Source organism: Triturus cristatus, chromosome 4_1 (assembly GCF_964204655.1).
Source record: "Triturus cristatus chromosome 4_1, aTriCri1.1, whole genome shotgun sequence".
Taxonomy (NCBI): Eukaryota; Metazoa; Chordata; class Amphibia; order Caudata; family Salamandridae; genus Triturus; species Triturus cristatus.
The window spans coordinates 1,057,724,146-1,057,747,413 of record NC_140585.1 but is presented as its reverse complement, the minus strand read 5'-3'; the positions used below and the strand labels follow the sequence as shown (position 1 = coordinate 1,057,747,413).

General features: G+C 47.0%; 1 long non-coding RNA gene across 1 annotated transcript; it reads left to right on the top strand.

Moving 5' to 3' along the window:
- The first annotated feature begins 240 nt into the window (after positions 1 to 240).
- On the top strand, positions 241 to 22,811 carry LOC146856048 (uncharacterized). Its single transcript, XR_014980897.1, has 3 exons — positions 241 to 348; positions 20,142 to 20,174; positions 22,214 to 22,811. It is a non-coding gene; the product is annotated as an uncharacterized LOC146856048 (long non-coding RNA).
- The last annotated feature ends 457 nt before the right edge of the window (positions 22,812 to 23,268 follow it).

Sequence of the window (23,268 nt, the reverse complement as noted above, 5' to 3'; positions counted from 1 at the left end):
TCAGGTGTCAGCTTCCGAGAATTTTGCAGAAGACCCGGCCTGTGGGCGGAATGACTCACGCGCGCGGGAGCTGCGGTGCAAGGTATTCCGCGCCGCGAGCTGCCCACACAGCAGCCTACGTCAGAAGGGATCTCCTGCCGCAGAGCTTGTGTTATTCTCTTTGCAGTTTGCGCGACGTGTGTAGGTTATCAGATGAGGGGGTGGCAGCTTTTTTTCAGAATAGCCTGGAGCTATTAATTTGCCGCAAGAGCAAAAACGCTTTCTTCGGGATCTTTGGTGCAAGGAAGACAATTCATTTGGCAGAATTGAAAGCCAATGACGTCTGTGTACGTCAAGGATGAGTAAGAGGTGAGTGTTCGAATACGGGGTATGACTATGAGCATCGAACACGCAACCGCAGTCGTGACATTTCATCTACCTGAAGTGTGAGGAATACATTTCTTTCGTTCAGCGTAGCTCGATTGTACCTTTCAAGCGTGCCCTAGCATCACAATTCCCATTTCTTTCCCTTTCTGCTCTTGTTGACGCTTTCTGTACGCCTTTGAGCATTCATGTTATTTAATTCAAAGGATACAACATTGTTGATGCAAATCCACACTGAAAAACAAGAAAACCTTCCAAACAGACTTCTGAGGACAGCCTATTCTTCTCGCTAAGCACAGATTTCTAAATGTCATGGAAAATGAATGCAGAATATTTTTAGCCCAGGGACTTTGCTGTTCTGGAACATCCACAGACAATACAAATAGGGAGTTTTTTTGACTATTTGAAAAGCAGAACTATTTAGTGGGAGTAGGTATCTTGATATTTATCAGCATTGAATAAGTGTTGTCATTATAGAGAACAGTGGCATGTTATCTTTAAGCAGGCTTCACCCGCCCCCTGTCTTGTGCCTGTGCCCTTCCTGCCACGACCTCCTCTCCCTTCCTCGACCTTTCCATTCTCTCTCTTGCTCTCCTGCGTTCTCCCTCGTCTCACCACTTTCTCTGACTCTTTGCCCTTTCACCTTCTACAGACTCCTTGGGGCATATTATCAACAAACGGCGTTAAAATTATCGCCGCTTTAGCGGCAGAAAACTGCTTGATAATATGCTCTATGGAATTCCAATTGAAGCTCATGTTAGACTCCTTCACATCTAACATGGGCTTCAATTGGAATTCCATAGAGCATATTATCAAGCCCATTATCGCCGCTTTAGCGGCAGTTTTGTGCCGCCAAAACGGCGATAATTTTATCGCCTGGCTTGATAATATGCCCCTTCATTCTTTACTCGAGGACTTTTTCCACTTTGCCCTTGCTCACTGTGCCTGCTTCGCCCATTTCTTTCTTTCTCACTCATGGTTAGCCTCTTTTCTGTGCCTTCCTTATTTATTCTTTGATGTTTTTCTGGGGCTTTCTCATCCATTCTTTGCCACTTTTTGTGCTTTTCTCATGCATTCTCTGCTGCTATTTGTGGATTTTCTTCCCACTTTCTATTAACTTACCCACTCAATTTTTGCCTTTGCGGCATCTTTTGCCAGCACACAGTCTCTGCCTTCCCTCTTTTTTCAATCTTCGCTCTCTCAAGTGCTTTTCTTTTCCTCTCTTTATCTTCCCTTCCCACTCTTTGCTCTGCTTCACCCCCTTCTCCCTTGTGGCTCCCTTTCTCATCTCCACTCCTGCACCATGCTCAGTTCCGGTCTCCCACTGCATGCTTAGACCTGCCAATCACCCTTAAGCTCTTCATCTTCCACCTAATGGTGACCTCACTGTGGACAAATGCATACCAAAGGCAAGCCTATCCATTCTTGCCTGATTACTGCCTGCACTCTGCCCCAAAATCCATTGTCTTCATCCTCTCCAAAGGCCCCTGATACTGCTCCGCCACTGCACTCGGCTCTCTGAACCGCAGACACAACACCCGAAGGTGCATTCTCTTACCTCACCTGTGTGAGAAGTTGGCTTGGCATATGCTGTCCACTAGGCTTAGTGGGCACCTTGCACCAGTCCAAACAACCCTTATTGATGATAGATTTAAAGACAACCTTTATTGAAAGCTATCCTAGTGGTAGCTATGGAGAGCAGCCTTCAGGCTAAGTCTTGAAGGAGTGTAAAGCAGCTTGGTTTACCAGATTATAACTTCTTGAATAACTAAATGAAAGGAGAACGACACAAGGTATATATATTAAATATATGTATTTATTTTTAAACACTCTCTACTAATCCCTTTATGAGATTAGAGAGCAAGGCGACAGTAAATAGACAGTATACAATAGGCCCTAGGGGCGGACCAAACCATATATTAAGAAAGTGGTATAAGAACCACGACTTAACTTGACTAGACACAGTGCCTAGAGCACGCAGAATCGCTGGGACCCCAAGGAACCACCCAAGGTAGTGACCCAGGAGACCCACGGGGGACGTATGCAGAGTGAGAACACAGCCGCGTGCCCAATACTATTCTATGGGAAAGACGCGGTTGGAATTTTAGAAGTTGAGGACACTTAGAAGAGGACTTTGAGCAACTCCCTTTGGCTTAGGGGGTTCTAGGGCCAGCACCCACGGGAGCACCGGAGTACTCGAGTTACCTCACCCAGGGAAGCCGGTGCATATGTGTCAAATGGTGTCAAAATTGTCGTTAATTTCAATGGCAATCTGCTGCAAAGTGCTGCTGCCGGGAAGGAGAGAAGTGTCCGGTGTGATCCAAGCCTGGATAGAAGATCAGAAGAACCTGAAAGCAGAGGGGACAGAGTCTGGGTCACTTGCCAGTGACCAGGGGCACGATAGACAAATGCCCACCGATGTAGGGTGTTTCAGGTGCAAAGAGGTGAAGCTTGACTCTGCAGCTACGAGGACCAGGAGGTGTCGATGACAACCAGGAGCTGGATTTAAGAAGCCCGACAAAGGATGTCGAGTGCTGCGGTGTCGGTGCCCGGATTGGACCGAACAAGCCTTGGCAACAGCAACCCATGCAGGAAGAGAAAAGATGCTTCGGTGCGGACCAGGAAGGTTCTGGGGACTCCCCAAGTGATGGAGAGTCAGGGCACGTCTGGAGCAACCAGGTAAGCCCAATTAAAGTTAAAGTTACCTTCACAGGGACCCACCAGTCGACGGACCAGGGATCGCGAAGGGACCTCAAGAGAAAACACAAAGAGCCAGCTCAGGGAACACTTGTGGAGTGTAGGCGGGCAATCATCGGTGTAAATGCTGCTCGGGGTCAGGGGTACAAGTATCCCAAAGCTTAGCTGCAGGAGTTGTTGGAAAGCTGATGCTTCTGCAAATGGTCGCAGTGTCCAGGGGTTCGGGTTGCACGGTCTTCCACGAGGGATACAGGCCTCAGAATTGCTGAAGGCATAGATCAATCTCTGAGACCATGGAAAACCACCTCCTGTCTTACAAAATTCTTCGGAGTCCAGCGGGAGCTTCGGAGATGCAAACCGGACAGATGCGTCTTTGGTGCCTGCCAAGCAGGGGAGTAACTCCTTTACTCCAAGGGAGATTCTTCAGTCATCTAGTTCAGTGTAGATCGTTGAAGTTCCAGGATTCAGAGTCAGAGTTTCGTTCAGGTGTAATCTAAAGTCCTGTAGCCATGAGTTCCTTTCTTATACCCAAGGAAGGGGTTGGACATACTCTGGGGACCCACCTATGGGAGGGACAGGAAAGAGGGGTGGCTCAACCCATTTCCTTTGTCCAGTTTCGTGCCAGAGCAGGGGCTGGTGGCCCCTGCAATCTGTTTGAGCTGGACTATGCACAGGGACACCAAATGTGCCCCCAGTGCTGACTTCAAATCACTCTTGAAGTTCACCCACTCAGCCCCAATACACTAAAGACTGTCTGGAAGGTGGTGACACCTCCCTGTGACAGGAAACCTATGGTACATGCCTCCCCTGCCGGTGTTTCATCCAGCAGCAGGAGGGCAGACTTGTGTCTGTGGCTGGCAGCATCCATTTTGTGATGCCAGGGCTCTGTTAGCTGGTACCAGGTATACCTGTGCTGTCATGTCTCTCCCTCTACAAGGGTGAGATCATACTCCCACACCGGTTACTGATTCCAAGGTGTTTGACACCAAACACAACATGTTTCCGTGCAGCCATCCCAAAGCTAGCATTTACTGTTTGATTATAATGCACTTAAGAGTATATGGTTTGGCTGCATCACAAACAACCCCGGAATAAAGGTTCTGAAGGCTGCAGAGGGGCTCTGCTCATGCATGGGCACCCTCTCACATAAAACCCAGCACCCTGCCTTCAGGATTAGTAAGCCCTACCATAGGGGTGACTGATAGGTTTATATGTGCAGTGATATGGAGAGATATAGTGAACCTATGTGTCAGTAAGCGGTTCATGCATCACCTTACCCAGGCTGCAGTAGCAGTCCTGTGGTGTCATTTTGGACAGCTTCCCAGGGGTGGCATAATACATGCTGCAGCCCCTGGTAGGCCTCTGGGGTACCTATGGCCTGGGTGCATAGTATACCATATACTAGGCACTTATAAGGGTACCCCAGAATCCAATCTGGAGTGTACCTAAAGTACTTGGAATCAATTTAAGGGAGAAAGCAGATAGGCTGGGGTCCAGAATAGCAGGATCTCAGCCTAACTAAGTAAAAAACCAGCAACACACCAGGAAAAAGTGGGGGCAACCATGTAGTCAGATTCCACCTTCCTACAACCTGCACGCTTTCACACCTGCCTCATGGTGCCCGCCCATCCCACCGAGATACACCACACACACGTCCAAGCACACTCGATCCCATTTGCCATTTACCTCACATCCAACCCTCTTTGTCCTGCCTACAATTCAACACCTGCTTCATCACCAAACACACCATGAAAATCTGGGATCTGCTGCACAACCACTCACCAGACCTATTCTTCCTGACCAAAATGTAATTGATTACCCCATTGGCCCCCAACATCACAACAACAATCCCTCCCGTATACAAGTTCTTTAGACAGGATAGGACGAACCAACCCCGAGGATGATTAGACATCATCTTCAAAGAGCCTATCCAATGCTCCACCATCTCAGAAAGCATCAACAACAACATGGAAAACTTCACTTTCAAACTCCACATCGCTGCCAACTACACCCGAGCTGCTACCTTGTCTACTGACCACCCGAACTGTGAACTTTGGCAATGCCATTGCAGATTTTGTCGCACCCCGAATGCTCAACTCCAGCACCTTCATTTTCCTCGGCATCCTCAACTACTACCTGGAAGACATCTCAGACCCAAACATGACCAACTCCTGGAGGCCCTGACAAGCCTCAGACTCACACAGTGAATGGAAGGCTGCACCCAAATCACCAGACATCCACTGGACCCCATTTCCCCCAACTTCAACATGAGTGACTTCAATGGCAGGCCCTGTTGGACCTGGCCCTTTGTGTAGGGTTATTCCCAAACTGTTTGCCTTCCTCTGCCTATGTTTCAGACCTTCTTTTTGTTTACTTTAGGACTCTGGGCACTTTACCCCTGCTAATCAGTGCTAAAGCGCATCTACTGCCTCCTCTAAACATGGTATGACTGGTATACACCTGTTTGGCATATTTGATTTACATGTAAGTCCCTTGTAAAGGGGTATCCCATATACCCAGGGCATGTAAATTAAATGCCACTACTGGGCCTGCAGCACTGCTTGTGCCACCCACAGGCGTAGCCTTTCAAACCTGTCTCAAGTCTGCCACTGCAGTGCCTGTGTGTGCTGTTTACTACCACTTTGATTTGGCATATAAATCTACTTGCCAAGCCTTAAAATCCCCTTTTATTACACATAGGTCACCCTTACGTTAGGCCCTAGGTAACCTATGGGCAGAGTGCTGTGTAAATACAAGGTAAGACATGAGCTTTTATGTGTGGCGCATCCTGGTAGTGTCAAACAGCCTATTTTGCTTCTCACTGTTGTTAGGCCTACTCCTCTCATAAGCTAGCATTAGGAAACCTCTTATATGTACTTAAGTGGTAATTCCTAATCTGAAAGGAGTAGCGTTGCCTTGGTTGGTATGTTTAGAATAGTAGTGATGACTTCTGCTTACTGGTGTAGTTGAATTTTACATTACTGTTTTAGAAATGCCACTTTTAGAAAGTGGAGAAATGAGAAAAACAGCTGTGTTGCACTCAAAGTTAGCAGCATATGATACAATGAGAAACAAATTGCTCTGCTCAGCAACCCAATTCAAAGTAAAAGAGATAACTAAGACTCACGTCATTAGACACGAGGTGCACTACTGCAGACCACTATAACAGTGGAATATATTTAGACAACACAGTGTGAAAGCATTTTAACAATGTGAACAACAAATCAAACTAGTACAGTAAATAAAGTTTATACAAAGCATCCATCGGTGAAAAAACACTGGTACAAAGTGTGTTGCTCAAATCGATTTAATCATGCAAAGTGAGTCTTTAGAAGCAATGTCCATAAATGAAAGTAAATCCAAAATCAACCAATAAACTTCTGGTACTGTGGCCAAACCCAATGCATTTCAGGCATTCACATTTGCCCTTCGTCAGGGGATCTATAAGCAATAAAACTGTTTCCCAAGACTGTATTCATGATGCGGCTATGCCGTGTTCTACTAGGCCATGTCGGATCTATCATGCGTGCAGTGGTGGTCTCCCCCTTTTTTTTTTCTCTTTCCCCCCACCATGCCTCGTCATTCGACATAGTATGTTGGTCTTCTTGGTCTTCCCGCGGGGATCTACGTCTTGGTTTTGGATGTTCTCTCTGTTGTATGAAGTTGAGCACTTCTTTTGGTTCATTATAGATTTTCACTTGCGTATGGAATATTCAGTTCCCTCAGTTTCTGTTTCACCTGGGTGAATTTCTTTCTGGCCTCCTGCACTGAGATCGTGAAGTCGATGGAGATGGAGATATCCATGTCCTCATGCGTCAGCTTCCCCAATTCTCTAGCCTTCCGGAGCGCTGCGTCTCGATCTCCATAGTTCAGAATGCGCACTATAATCGGTCTTGGCGAGGAGCCGATCGGCAGTCTTGGCGCCAGGGATCTGTGTGGGCGCTCCACAATGAATATTTCGGAGAATGTGTCCCGGCCCAGCATTACGATTAGCAACTGCTCCATATATCTCACCATTGGGCCTGTGTTTGTTGTTTCTGCTATGCCCGTCAATCGGATGTTATTTCTGCGGGACCTCGCTTCCAAATCTTCTGCCTTCGCTGAGCTGTCCATCCTCGTCTGCTTCGTGTCCATCTACACCTGAGCATCTTCGGCCTCCGAGATCCGTCGCTCGGCCGTGACTAGCCGTGACTAGCCGCTCCGTATGCTTGTCCAGGTGCTCGGACATCCTGTTGACGCGATATGTGAGAGCATCAATTTTCCCATCTATATTGGTGAGAGCAGCCTGAATGGTGGTGAACATGTCCTGAACTTCGACATTTGATACTCCGCTGGCAGCTCCCGCTTCTTCTTGTTGCTGCGCTGGTTCTTCCATCCCCCGATCCATTTGTTTTTTGGAGTGCTCGAATGTGAGCCTCGGCTGGGTCCTGTCCGTCTTGCCCATCCTCGCAGCTTCTTGCTTGGCCCTATGTCCTTGGTCTCGCAAATTGAAGGTGTCAGGGGGGGTGACCACCACAGGCACAGATATGCAGTCGCTGCAATGTTTTTTTAGTGAGTGTCACTAGTATTGCGTGGCGCAGGGGTAGCAGCGCAGGTCACATCAAAACCCAGGCAGAAATAATAGCAGTCTTATGGGGCAGGTGTGCACACAAGCAATCAGCAGGTAGGTCGTTCCAAACACGGCGTCCCCACAAATCTTCACTGTCACCGCTTTCCTCCCGTTGCCAGACCAATCAATGTTCAGGTAATCAAAATTAAGTCCACGCCAAGCAATGCCACACCTGCACCCCGATATGCCCAGCTCCCACTCACGGGCAGCCTGATGTCAAATCAAAGAAATGTTGTCTACGCCTCCTGGTGCACACAGTGTTATATACTGCATGGGGGTACGGCCCCCCGTCCCACTGTGAGATGTAGCCGTTAAAATAAAAATTCCCACAGTTGTGTTGCTGTATGGCAATGCTGACCTCCAATGTTCCCAATGGAACTCCTGGACAACTTGTTTGTTAGGCGAGGCTAAAGACCTTAACACAGTTCCAGCAGATGGCACTCCTACTCTCAGCCCCCATCTGCACACCAACTTGTGAGTTTGAGACATTTGGGGCTGCTTAAAGGTCCATGCTGCACTCACCTCCTGGCACCGCTCTGAAAATCACCGCGTGTTAGCGCCTCTCGCCGTCGGCCTCCCCGCCAGTGCCGTATGATGCGCACCGCTCCCGCCGGCCCATCTCCTTCAAGACCGCAGTTGCCGGCGGCCGCGTTGGTCAGGCAGTCCTCAGAGTGCGCCATAGGAGGAGCGGGCAGTTTGTTTAGTCGCTCCCCGCATCCCGATTTACCGCCACCTCGCTGCTTCTGCCCTCCGGGGGTGTCCGCTGCGCCACCGGTCCCGAACAGTAGACGAGGCCGCAGTGCGTGCCTTACGTCTCCGCTCCTCACGTTACTCTAGAGCACTGCCGCAGTTTCGGTTTCACCTCAGAAGGCCCCAGTGATGAACGTCACTTTCTTGGGTCGTAAATGCTCAAAAAACATCCGCATTCTGATCCTGGAGGGCACCGGCCAGCTCACGATCCCCAGACACCTCTTCTCTGCACAATTTAGGTTTGAGATATAGGATAATTGTAGGATTTTTCCCGGGCTGCAGCACAAAGCTCACTTAGAAAGCAGCCATCTCGCTGCGCAGACAAGCAATAAAACTGTAATGAGAAAGTTGACATTGATGCATAACAAAGAATTCAAAAGTGGTCTCTACATGAGCTAGACATTCAAGAGGCTGTGTGCATGCAGAATAGTAATTGTACATGCTAAATGTAAGATTCCCAAACATAAAGGTTTATCTACACTGGTGACTCAAAGTCAACTGCCTGCAAAATGGAAGACAACCATACCTACTAAAGAGAAGGGAAACCAGGTGCAACTAAAAAATAGATCCAAAAACCCAAACCGTAGTGCAGAGGTCACACATGCATGAAGCGTCCGAGTGTCAGTGAAAATAAACGTGGTTTCTATATGCATGCCAAGTTGCAAACATTTCCAGTCATATATTCCAATGGTCAATTTGAAAAGACAAAATGCGGCTGACCAAGGCACAGCACCTCAGTTTCTAAATAAACAAATTAATAAAATGTCTGTGCAAACACATCTGGAGGACGCCGCACTTTTACTCCACTGGAAACCAGATAGATAGATTCAAAGGAAGAAGGACGGAGCACCAGGAGGAAGTCAGAAGATTCCGAGTATATTCCAAAATATATTCTTTATTCAAATTTTCATTTCAAAATTTGAACATCAGCAAACGTGTTTCGTTCCATAAGGAACTTCGTCAGGGCAAGAGTTTCTTTTTCTTGATCCACTCAATCAGTGTCCGACAATCAAATGGTTCCAAAATTGCAATACATTCATTAAGAGCCTGGGTTCTTCGTATTAACCTTCACTTTTCACTTCAAAATATAAAAAAGTCTCCAGAAGCCAAAGTGACAGCCAATATCCCTTGTCAGTGTCGACACTCACGGTAACAGTACCGGTCCCTCATCCGGACTCACAAGTCAGTGTCGACACTCGCGGTAACAGTACCGGTCCCTCATCCGGACTCACTGTAGTCCGGATGATGGACCGGTACTGTTACCGCGAGTGTCGACACTGACAAGGGATATTGGCTGTCACTTTCAGCGACATAGAAATAGGACGTTTCTGTCACGGAAGTGGTGAACAATAAAGTTGATGTAGAACAATGAAAAGAAACTCTCAAACAGCAAAGTGAATCCCCGCTAACCTAATAAAGCGAAGCAAGGAAAAAAACTGTGAAAATGGTAAAAATGGTAAACCAAAACCGCAAATGCTGCGGATTCCTATCGAAAAACAAATTGCAAACATCAATGAACAATGGTATCTATGTCACAGTTGTAAACTAACTAAAACACATGTGGAATAGTACAATGTAACCTAATGCGATATAAAGACAATATGCACTGAATTAAGTCAAAGCAAGATCTCAGAAGTACAAACAATGCTACATGATTAGTAATAAAAACAATATCTATAACTCAAATGCATGCCTATACAGGTGCATGATGTGGTGGTGCTCAACAACATTTGAGACCAGTGACATGCAATACAAATACAAAGATGTAATAAAGATGTGCTATATTATCATACATTGGGATGGAACAATATAAGAGACCATGAGATGCATTAAATGCAAGTACATGAACATAAACAATAGAATGAAATGCATGTATAATCACTCAATAGTTGTAAATAAAACCATGTGAGCTAACCACTGCTGTAGTAAACAAGATAACTGGTATGGTGATTGAAGCATGTAATCTACTAATATGTAAGATACTGCTGTCATGACGGACAGTGGATGTTTATGTTTGGGAACTTGTTAAGCGCACGTATACCCAACGGTCTCTTGGCGCTGAGGGGGAGGGAGAAACTTCCTGAGGGCTGCTAGCAATAGGCCAGAGCGAACAACCAAGTTTTCAGTTTTTTTCCGAAATTGGTGTACTCAGGTGTCAGTCTAATGTCTATTGGCAGGGAATTCCAGAGTAAGGGTGGGCGACAATTTCCGTTCCACACGCGGAAATTCCGAAATTTCGACACTTTCGCATTCCGCGCGGAACGCGAAAATGTCAAAACTTCCGTGATCCGTGAGGGAACGGAAATTGTCGCCCACCCTTGGCTAGGCAGGTGTGCTTTCTCCCCATATCTACCGTCAGCAATTTGCTGTAAGGAGGTCTGTGCATCCATGGGTTTCTCGAGTGCAATCCCCGTGTAGTTCCTGAGGTTCTGTCTCCTCATCTGCTGCTCTGGTCGGTCTCTGACCCTTTATAAACAAGAGGCATGTGAACTGCATAGAAGTCCCGCCCCACACACTGGCAGTGTGCAACGTCTTCCCGCCCTTTCCCCACTATGATGGACAGCTCACTCGAGGGACCCGGGCGCCCATCGGCGTGGTGGCAAAGTTACAGACACACATGGTCGCTGGAGACAACTCTTCTGGCCCTTTACGCAGCTGTAGTGAAGGAAAAGCACTATACATTTACCCAATGAGGTAGCACTTACTGATTAGCCAGTAGAAAGTACTCCAGTTGAGTAGAGGTATTGCACAAAACTGTGGCATCTTCTTGGGTAAATATGTAGGGCAGGATTCATTCTGGCACGATGCTCCTGTCACAAAAATTAAACCGTCCTCAACAGGAAGCACTTACAGATATAAATAAAGCAGGTGCCCGAGTTGAACTTGAAGCTCAAATTCAGTAACGCATTAATCAGCACAAAAACATTGGTGAGCACGGTCGAGGCTAGGCAGGTGTGCTGTCTCCCCATATCTATCGTCAACAATTTGCTGTAGTCCTTGATGGAGCTATGTGCAGCCATGAGTTTCTCGAGCGCAATCCCCGTGTAGTTCCTGGTACCAGGAGGTTCTTTCTCCTCATCTGCTGCTCTGATCGGTCTCTGCTCTCTGGCCCTTTATAAACAAGAGGCATGTGAGCGGTGTCAACGTTACAGACACACATGGTCTCTGTCGATAACTCTTCTGGCCCTTTACGCAGCTGTAGTGTTGGAAAAGCACTATACATTTATCCAACAAGGTAGCACTTACTGATTAGCCAGTAGAAAGTACTCCAGTTGAGTAGAGGTATTGCACAAAACGGTGGCATCTTCTTGGATAATGCAGGGCAGGATTAATTCTGGCACGATGCTCCTGTCACAAAAATTAAACCTCAACAGGAAGCACTTATACTGACTTTGACCTTCAACTCTGGCACCTGCTTTATTTATATCTGTTACAGAATCTTGGAATCATCAGCATAAACATCGCGGCCGATCTGAGATTCCGTTTTGGTACATTCTTTGCACAAAGGGCATTAAAGACCATACAACCTGTTTTAAACTTGGACGGCTGAGTCACCGGAAGCCAATGTAATTGCTTCAGAAGTGGTTTGATGTGATAGTGTCTTGGTTGATGAAGGACCAGCTTGGCCACTTGATTTTGTATTAGCTGCAGCCTATGGGTCTGATTTGCAGGGAGCCCTAAGTAGATGGCGTTTGGCGTAATCTAGCCTAGACATGATCAAGGCTAGCATGACCGCCGTGCTTGCTTCCCTGGTAAAGAATTTCCTAATTTTCCTAAAAGTCCTCAAATAGTACACGCAAGAGGAGGTGACCAAGTTGATCTGTTCATGCATGGATAGCTTGGCATCGATTTTTATCCCTAAACTTCTAACCAAATTTTTTGGGGTAGGTGGAGAGCCCAATGCAGATAGCCAGTGTGCTGGCGTCCACTGTTCGAGTCTATTATTAGAAATAACTATCTCAGTTTTATCTGAGTTTAATTTGAGATAGTTCTGACTCATCCAGTCTTTAATGAAGAGCATAGTACATTGGAAGAATTCCTCCGTCTTGTCAATTGGGAAGATCAGCTGCATGTCGTCAGCGTAATTGTAAACCTTCACTCCCCTGGATTGCAGAGCATGAATCAGGGGGCTGATATAGATGTTAAACATGTGTGGGGCAAGAGAGGAGCCTTGTGGGACACCACATGTGGGATTGACCCAAGCCGAGGCAAAAGGAGCCAGCCTAACAGATTGGGTACGATTCCCTAAAAATGAGAGCATCCATTCCGGTGCCTTATCCCTGAAGCCTGCCGCTTCCATTCTATCCGCTAATATGGTGTGATCCACGGTATTGAATGCAGCGGATAGGTCTAATAAGACCAGAGCTTGTGTGCACCCCCTATCTGCACCCTCTTTCAGATCATCCACTATGCTCACAATGACTGCTTTGGTGGAGTGTGATGGTCTGAAGCCTGCCTGATGGGGGTCCAGGAAATTAGTGCCTTCAATGAAGGCAAAGAGGAGTTTAGCAACACGTGCCCCCAGTATCTTTGCCGGATAAGGAAGGAGCGATATTGGTCTGTAATTACTCACTACACTGGGATCTACTCCTGCTTTCTTGTGCAGAGGGACGAGTACTGCCTCTTTGAAGGCACGAGGGACCACCCCTTGCTCTAGGGAGGTGTTGAGAAGAGTAAGATAGGTATCCGGGAATTGAGTGTGTGAGAAGGTCTTTTTGTATCCTGACTGGGCAAGGGTCATATGGGAACCAGATTATATCTTGTTTCTCAGCTCTAGCAACCAATCCAGGGTGATATTTTGGAAATGAGACAAGGTTAGAGGGTTTGTGAATAGCTCATGTGATTTCCAATCATGAGAGTTGGAGGAGATACATTTTTGGATGTTCTTGATTTTATCGACAAAGTAAGTGCTCAAGTTGTCACACAGGACCTGTGAGGGAGTGATGGTCGGGATGACACAGTCTGCACTAGAGAGTTCTCTGACTATTTTAAAAATGTCATTAGATTTGCTTTCAGAGCTAAGTACCCTGTTAGTGTAAAAGACCTTTTTCGCCTCCCCAATGGCTGCTTTGTACTTATTGAGTGCTTTATCATGACTTATCCTTTCCGTTGGGGAGTAACTTTTCCTCCATTTTCTTTCCACCTGGCGGGTTTTAAGTTTTACTAGTTTTAACTCTGCGGTGAACCAATAAGACGTTTCATGCCCCCTGGAACCCCTCTCTTTCCATCGTAGTGGGGCATGCAACTCGCATGCACGTAGTTGCCAGTTGGAGATAGCTCTTTCCAAATCATTAACAATGTCCATTATTGGAGGGATTGTAGAATGCAAGGAGTTGAAGAACTCTGGTAGGTGAACATGATTCCAATTCCTAGTCGTGTTGCACAATGTTTGTGGTAGAGGTAGGCCATTTATAGCAAAGCGTATCAGGTGGTGATCTGACCACATACACGGATTGACCATTAAGTTACGTACCAAAAGGTTAGTGGTCCATAAATGATCTAAAGAGTGCCCTTTAATGTGGGTGGGTACCGTTATATTTCCTTCAAAATTCAAATTGTTTACTAAATCTGTGAGCTCCTTGGAGCCCCGGCTCCCCCCTTCTTCTTTTGACCCAACAGTTCATGCCTCCAATTACAACAGTATTTGCATAATCTATAGTAAGTGGGGTCAGATAATTTTCTAATTCAGTGACAAATCTCCTATTGCAGTAGGGGGTGTATAGATCAATGTGCACACTAATGTTGATTTATGGAATATAAGTTTGAGTGTGAGGCTGTCCACAGAGGTGAATTCAAATGGGGCGATGGCGGTGGCCGAGAATTCTTTTTTATTGATTGCTGCTTCTCCTCCTCCTCTTTTCCCAGGGGGTCTATTGGCCTGCATTAAGTAATAATTGCTAGGAAGGGCCACAAGAATGTCAGGCATAGATTCCAGAGTCAACCAAGTTTCAGAATCTAGTAACAGATCTGGTGCTTCAGTTTCTAAGGGGCATATGTATCAAGCTAATTTTTACTCGCAAACGCTGCGAATCGCAAAATACAGCGTTTGCGATTAAAAATTCGCAAAACGGGATGTATTAGGCAAAATCCCATCGCAAAATTAAGGAATTGCTAATTTAGCGATTTCTTAATTTTGCGTAAGCATTTAAGAAATCGCAAATTGCGATTTCTTAAATGATATGTAAAAAGCACCCAAGTTGTGCGAATTATCCTTAAGAAATCGCAAATTACCACCAACTTCCAGTTGGTGGTAATTTGCGATTTCCTTTCAAAATGCACTATTTTTAATTTTGCAAAGTGCCACGTGACGCTCATACATGCCCTTAGGGCATGTATGTGCGCCATATGCACACACATGCTCATTTCAGGGGTGCATCAGGGTGTCATCATGACACCCTTGCACCTTTGAAATTATTCTCAAATAGCGATTAGCAAATTGCGAATTCGCTATTTGAGAATTACTTCCCATTCATTCCTATGGGTCTCCTGGCCCATAGAAATGAATGGCCAGGTATTCCTTAATTGCGATTTTGCAATTTGCTAATCGCAATTAAGGAATTTTAAGAAATCGCAAAAAGTTTGCGATTTTCTAAATACATCCCGTTTTGCAATTCTCAAATAGCGATTCTTTAAAAATCGCTATTTGAGAATCGCAAATGGTGATGTTGATACATATGCCCCTAAGAGACTAAAGATTCGCAACTGATGCTTGACCAGGGAGCGAGTATTAAGGTAAATTATGTTTAGCTCATTCAAGTCAGGGATCTTTGCTCTGGTAGTGATATGTTCATTCTGGTTGGGGGGAGTGTTTCCAATGCTGGAATGGACTGCTGAACAATGCGGTCAATATTCAAAAGTCCATAGTGTTCTAACTTGTGCAAGACATCACACTCAACTCTCAGGTTAGCCTTAGATGCCAGCGCACGTAACACCCCCGAAGAGTATCTGATCAATTGGGCATGATGCCAGGCTCCTGGCCCCAGTCGGCCGCAGGTGGGCGCAGACAGGCTTGCCTTTGGTGCGCCAGCGGTGCGACCACTGCCCGCGTCCGCTGCACGCCCGCTTCTCCATATGATTATATAGTGCTCGTGATGAGAGCCCCAGCCCGAAGAGCAAGACCTGGCCCCTCCTCCCGGAATCGGAAGTGGGCGGGTCAGGCAAAGTCAGTCAAGATGTCTGCCCCCCTCCTCATCAATCGAGCACTCAGCTCGTGGCATACCGAGGGGGCAGCACTCCAAACTCCCCCACTACAGAATACAGTGCTGAGAATGTGCAGCAGAACGTTTATAAAAGAAATATAACAAGTGGATGCACAGTGAACCTATTACCACGAGTGGTGAAGAAGTGTGCCGAGACCCAACACAAGGGATTATGGGAGTCCCCAAACACTATACCCTTGTCATGGAAAAAAGTTACAGGAACAGGAGAGTTCTAGTTTGTCATTTGGTAATGAGGGTATCATGAAATCTGGTGGTTTTGGGTTCATTGGTGAAGGAGAGGATCATCTGGGTTTCGTTGGTGTAGGCGACGATGTTTAGTCTGTGGCTTCTGATGATAGCTGCGAGGGGGGCCATGTACATGTTGAAGAGGGTGAGGTTCAGAGAGGAACACTGAGGTACTTTGCAGCTGATCTCTGTAGGTTCTGAGAGGAACGGGGGTAGTCTGACACACAGAGATCGGCCGGTGAGGAAGGAGTAGATGCAGTTCTGTGCCTTGTCATGGATGCAGGCGTCGCGGTTTCACGTGATTAGGGTGCAGTGGGAGACAGTGTTGAAGGCGGACGAGAGGTCCAGGAAGATGAGGGCTGCGGTCCCTCCCCGGTCGAAAATGGAGCGGATGTCATTGATGGCAGTGAGTACTGCTGTCTCTGTGCTGTGATTGCTTTGGATGCCGGATTGGGAGGTGTCCACGACATGGTTTACTTCTAGGAATGCAGAGAGTTTGGCAATGATGGCCTTCTTGATGAGTTTGGCTTGGAAGGGGCGAGCTGCGATGGGTTTGACGTTCTTGAGGTCAGTCGTGGTGGCTTCTTCAGCAGGGGGTTGATCTCAGTGTGTTTTCAGTCATCGGGGAAGGTGGTGGTTTTGATGGAGCAATTGACGGTGCAGCGAAGCTAGGGGGCGATGGCGGAGGCTGCTCTGTGGAACATGTAGTGCAGGCAAGGAGTTAACGACGCTCCTGAGTGGATTCTCTTCATGGTCTTGAGCGTGTTCTTTGTTGTGAGCAGGGTCCAGCAGAGCACTGTCTATTGGGGTGTGGTGTGGTTGCGTACAGTGGTGGCGGGTGAAGTGGCAGTGTCTGGGGTATCAAAGCTGTTGTCAATCTGCCAGATCATGTGGTGGAAGAAGGTGCTGTGTTTGTTGCAGAGGTCTTGGGAGAGGGGGGCTTCTGTGGTCTCACTGTTGGGCCTGGCAAACTCCATGACTATGGCAAAAAGTTATTTGCTGTTGTGTGCGTTGGTGATGATTCTGTCTTGGAGGGCCGTTTTCTTTGTTATGTTATGTTATGTTAAGTGGAATTTATAAAGCGCACTGACACCGTGGGTTTCCTGGCGCTGTAAGACAGAGGAGACTCTAGGGTCAGAGGAGACGGAATTAGCCGAGTGGACGAAAAAGGAAGGTTTTGAGCAGTTTTCTAAAATGAAGGAGGGAGCTACTGGATTTGATGGTCAGGGGAAGAGGACTCCAAACAAAATTTGGGGGCAAGGTAAGCAAACCGACGGCCACCGAATTTGTGGGGTTTGGTTTTGGGGACAGCAAGCAAGTTGAGAAGAGCTGAACGAAGATTGCGCGTTGGACGGTGTGGATTGATGAGTGTTGTGGTTTTGAGGAGGAGATGGTGTGTGTTGATAGCAGATTTGAAGGTGGTGTGAGTTTCTGGGGTTTTGTTATTTCTCCATCTCTTCTCAAGCCATCTGCAGGTGTTTCTAAATTCATATAGGGCAGGAGTGAACCAGCTGGCTTTCTTGGAGTGTTGCTTACTGGTCATTTCTTGAGAGGTTCCACGGTGTTGATGCATTGGAGATCCACCGTTGGAGGTTGCGTGCTGCAGTGTTAGCATCCGTTGGTGTTAGTGGAATGGTTGTGCTGAGGGAGTCAATGAGAAGTTCTGGGGTGGCCTTGATCCAGCTGTGACGGGGGCTGGTTAGGGCAGTGGTGTACGGTGGGTGTGGCATAGGTGAGATGTACGTACTGGTGGTCGGTCCAGGAGAGTTGGGTGATGTGGCTGTAGCTGATGTTCCCGCTGGTGGAGAAGACGGGGTTGAGCATGTGTCCGACTGGGTGGGTCGGTGCTTTAACTAGCTGCTTGAGTCTGATGTTGGATAGGTTCTCCAGAAAGACAACTGTCTAGTGGGAAAGTGATTTATGATCTGTGTGAAGTTATGTCCATTGCCTGGTTGGCAAAGTGATTTATGCGGTTGTGGTCTATTGCGTTTTATGTTTAATACAAAGGATATTTTTATATTACTTTCATATAACCTTGTGTGGAGTCTCTTTTTGTGGTGTGCCTAGTGTGTCACTGTTGTGTGTGTGTCGAGCAAATGCTTTACACATTGCCTCTGGGATAAGTCTGACTGCTCTGCCAGCTACCAAGGGGATGAGCAGGGGTTATCTTAGGTGTGTATCCCGCTTACCCTGACTAGAGTGGTGGGTTCTGCCTGGCTGAGGTGCATACCCTAGCCACCCAGAAACCCCATTTCGAACACACAGTGCTTATGATTTTTGTCGGTTTGGCCTTGTTTTTTTGTATAATATACTATATATGTTTATATAACACTGTGTGGAGTATCTTTTGTGGTGTGTTCATTGTGTTTCTGTGTGAGTGTTTTGTGCAAACGCTTTACACATTGCCCCTAATGATAAGCCTACCTGCTCTGTGCCAAGTTACCAAAGAGTGAGCACAGGTTATCTTTAATTACATACTTGCCCTTACTAGAGTGAAGCCAACCAGAAACCCCATTGCTAACAAGCCCAAACAATCTCCTGGTCTGACCATGCCTATTCCACTTCCACATACACACGCAACACCACAGCAGAAATACCAATGCCCAATCTTCAAGAGTGGACTGGAACAAAATCTGTGAAGAATCCTGGCACTCTGAGTTTCTACTTGACCACCATAACACCATAATGATCGCCCAACATCCATCTCAAGCTTCAGTTGCTGGATCACTCCTTATGCATGCTTCCTGAGTTTACACATGACCACCAGAAGAACCAGATCACAAGATGGCTGGCATATGAAAGTAACCAGAATGCAGATAGAGGCAAACTCAGGCAAAGTTAAGAGCACTTACAGATTAGACCTTAGATACTATCAGCATCAATGAGAGCTACCAACCGTTCTGCTTTCGCTGACCACATCAAAAGCAGCACTAAAATCTTTACCCTCATGAAAGACTTCACCTCTTCAGAAACAAGCTCCACCAGCGTTAACCCGTTCCAGGACCTGCAAAACCTAGTTGTCTCTCTTATGCAGCAACAAGATCACATGCATCTATGACAATTTCAAGCCAAATTTAGATCAATCTATCCTCTCAACACTCCTGCCCATCACAAGCAACATCCAGAGAGACACCTCGAGCACTTGGCGCACCATCACCACTTAAGAAACTGCAGCAACCATGCAATCCATACACTTCTGAGCCCCCTCGGACTCCTGCCATCACCGAGTCTTCACAAAAAGAAAGGACTCAATTAGTACAACCATCACATCAATCCTGGATGACTCAAACAACACAGACATCTTCCTGTTTGCCTGTAACACAGAACAGTACTCCCCCTCCTAAAGAAACTCTAAGCAGACCCATTGACGATAGCCAACTGCTAACCCATCTCTCTGCTACCCTAGCCTGAGAAATTCACAGAAAAGAAGATAAACAAATGCTACCCACCCACCCACCTCAATGATAACCAACTCTTTGACTCCCCTCAATCTAGATACAGAGACAACCACAGCACTGAGACCCCACACATAAAGCCACGGACAACATTTGACTGATCATGGACAGAGAAGACACCAATGTCCTTACCCTACTGAATCTTTCCGCCACTTTCGACATTGTCTCCCACTCCATTCTCATTCAACACCTGCATGAAACTGGGCTTCAAGTACCCACGCTCCACTTGATCTTCTCCTTTCTTACAAACTCATCAAGTTTATTAGCCTGACACCTTTGCCCTCAGCTGCCACCAACCTCATCTGTGGAGTTTCAAAAAGATCATGGCTTAGCCCCACCTTGTTTAATTCCTACATGGCCCACGTGCCTACGTAAATGACACACAGCTCATCTTCTCCCTCTATATCAGAGCTGTGGTACCTTTTTACTTGCGCAGGAACAGAGATGAACTTTTACCGATGCCCCTTCAGCGAAACAACTCCCACGCTCTAGTATTAAGGCGTTTAGAGGTGTCTCCAAAAAGGGGAAGGGGAATTGGATAAAATAACAAACACAAAAAGAGACTGCCTGTGGTCGTCAGTTTTCTACGCCCACTGTTTCTTCTCCTCAGCGTCCGTTCAGTTTGGGATTATGGGTTCTATAAAACTAAGAACATATTAATATTTTCTAAGTACACTGTGCACTCTAATATACTTCACTTCTTTAAACTGTATTTATTTAACTTAAAATGTACTTAATAAACCTCAGGTTGCTCCTCTTCTGAATTTAAGTTTATATCCTCAAGGGTTAATATTTCTTAACCTTTTGGTATTATCTTCACAGGGAAATAAACAAAGGGATATTCTCTCACACCAGGTAAGATTTGTCATATCTTATTACATCTTCAGATGTATTTATTTATAGAGCGCAGCATTCATCCCAGGGGATATCAAGGCGCTAGAAGCGAAAAAGAGGCTTGGCTGCTAGTGGTGGGGGGGGGGGGGGGGGGGGGGGAGGTGGATATTAGTTTTTGGGGACCAGATGGATTTTTAATTTTTTTCGGAATGCCAGGTAGTTAGATGTGAGCCGTAGATCTATTTGTCTTGTTCAAGCAGAAGTGAAAAAATAATTACTCTTATCTCAGAAAACATGAACAATAGTTGTGACTCATATTAAAATACAATAGTTTGTAGAACTTCCAAAGTACTTAGCCCTGTAACATAGAAAACTCCTTTCTCTGACTGGAACAATGTACTCTCGATTAGAAGTCTCGTAGTATTGAACACTGCCAGCTGTCAACTTCGATTATTCACTCTGCGCATGCACTCCGACGAACACTACTCTTCTGAGTGAGATATCATTTGACAAGTAGTGTGCAGGTTCAAGAAGGCAGACGAAGGTCAAGATACCAGATTCTGAAGAAGACGCTACACTAGACGGAAGCCTAACCTACAAAAACGCGATGGAGAGGAAGCCTCTAGATACTCCTCATGGCAAAAACTCAAGTGAAGTGCATAGGCATTCTAAATTGAGCGCTCGAAGTCGAATCTTGGGGCAAAGGTGAAAAGACTAGAATGCCAACTGGACGTCGGCCATCTTGGAATTCCTAATTCGCCATGCCTCGCTCCAGGTACTGTTCTTCTGGGATGAGTGATTGGAGTGATTCTTGAACCACAGCACACATTGTTGTGCTCTTTTCCTCTAGGGACCTGACACTCTATGACCAAACGCCGAATACCCTGACTAACTTCTCCATTTGCATCTCTGAAGTCACCAGATGGAATTAAATCAACTGCTTTAAGCTCAACACTGACAAGACAAAAGTCATAGGGCCATATGTAGGTAGAACCGAATTTGCGATTCTCAAATTGCGTTTTTTAGCGAATCGCAATTTCGGAATCGCAAATTCCGATGTAGGTATAATTTCGCTATTATTTAGCAATTCCCAAAAAATCACAGAATATCATTGCGATTACCCAAATAGCGATTCCTTAATTGCGAAATCGCAAATAAGGAATCGCAAAAACGGGAATCTGACATTCAGGTGCAGAATGATGACATCACACCCAGGAAGTGTGACTGCCCATGCTACACCTGATTGCCTGCAGCTGTGATTGAGCCAGTAGCTGTGTGAGAGCCTGTGTGGAGAGGAGAACAGTTTTGTTCAGCTTCTGGAAACAAGCCAAATGGAGTCCCAGGGGCCTGAGAAGCATCATGATGAACCAGCAAGGAAGGGGAAACATAAATTCAGTGACAGGGAGCTGGAGGTCCTCACACAGGAGGTTGTCACCAGCCATGATCTCCTTTTTGGGAAAATTTCCCTTCGAGTTCCAGAGGCCAGAAAGCGCAAGATATGGAGTGACATCCAAGAGAAAGTCAATGCCATTGGTGTCACACACCGCAGTGTCGAGGACCTACGAAAAAGGTGGTATGACATGCGGCAGAGGTCAAAGGAGAGGGTGGCCACAAGACTTGCAGAGGCCAAAAAAAACGGTGGGGGGCCTTCCACTGCAACAGAACCAACGCCCCTGGAGGAGCTGGTGGAGGGCACACTGCAGCCTGAGAGTGTGAGTGGAGTGGCTGACCTGGACAGCTCAGAACACACAGACACCAGACAAGGTAAGATGCATGCCAAAACACCCTGATACATCCCCAACCCACCCCCAACCCCCAAAAGGCAACCTGACTGCAACTCCAGTACATGTCACACAGCACACCCAGAAATGCATTATGGGAGACGTAGTCACATGCACTGATAACTGTGCCAGTGAGACACAGCCAGGTGGAATAGGGAGGACTCCATCATGCAGATAGTGACAAAGACAGATAGTACCCATGTGAGTTTATTGTGTAAAACTAATGCATTACAAATGCCACACAGGACACAGAACTAATGTGTGCCATTCAATCCACAGCACCACCACCAACACAGGATAGTGAGGCTGAATGCGAGGCAACAGCTGAGATGGAGGACGAGGCAGGCCAGGAGGAGCAGGGCGAAGCCCGAACTGCAGGCACAGCACCATGCAGGCGCCGCAATATTGTACCACCACTACCACTGTTGGAGGCACAGGCACCAGACACAGCAGAGGAGCAACAGCCAGTGCACAGGCAGCGTGCAGAACACCACCAACCACAGTCCCCTGAACACTCCAGAGTAGGGAGAGGGATGACACGCAGGGCACGCCCGTCCACCAGCACTGCTCCTGGTGAAGAGGACACGGTGTTCTCGGGCCTCGAGGGCAGCATGCTCAAGCAACAGCGCCTGCAAGTAAAGGGGATACGGTCAATCCAACGGCAACTGGCTGCACATAACCACAACATGACCGAGTTGCGCGCAGGTGTAATGGCCATGACTGGTGCATTGGAGGGCCTGTGCAGGGAGATTGCGAGGGACAGGGCAGCCCGGCGCCGGGAGAGACATCGCCTACACACACGGCTGAACCTATACACCAGGGCAGTGAACCGCCAGTCAACCGCCACATCCCTGCTGGCCAGAAGATGTGTCAGCATGCAGCACGAGATGGCCCACTGCTGCCAGGACGTTGGCAGTGTCCTGGTGCAAGTTACACATGCGGTGGACCAGATGCACGCAACTGCCACAGGTGGCATAGGCACACTTGGTGCCTTGGACTCTGATGAACAATCAAGCAGGAGCAGCATCACTCCCCCAATTCCACAGGACAGACGCCGGAGTGCACGCCAGGGCAGAGTGGATGATGACTCAAGGGAGGTCACTGCGCAGGCACAGCGAGGCTCAACAGGCCGTGCACGGAGGAGGTGAAGGGACACAAGGGACTAATGGCCATGTGTGACGCAACACAGTCCATGATGACTCAGTGGCTGATGGCAGTTGGTGCACTGTGACACAAACATGTGCATGCAGGGACTATTAAGTCACAATGTAAGATACCTTCATTCCTGAAGATAAGGAAATAAAAATCCCTGTAAGAAACCAATCAGTCGCATT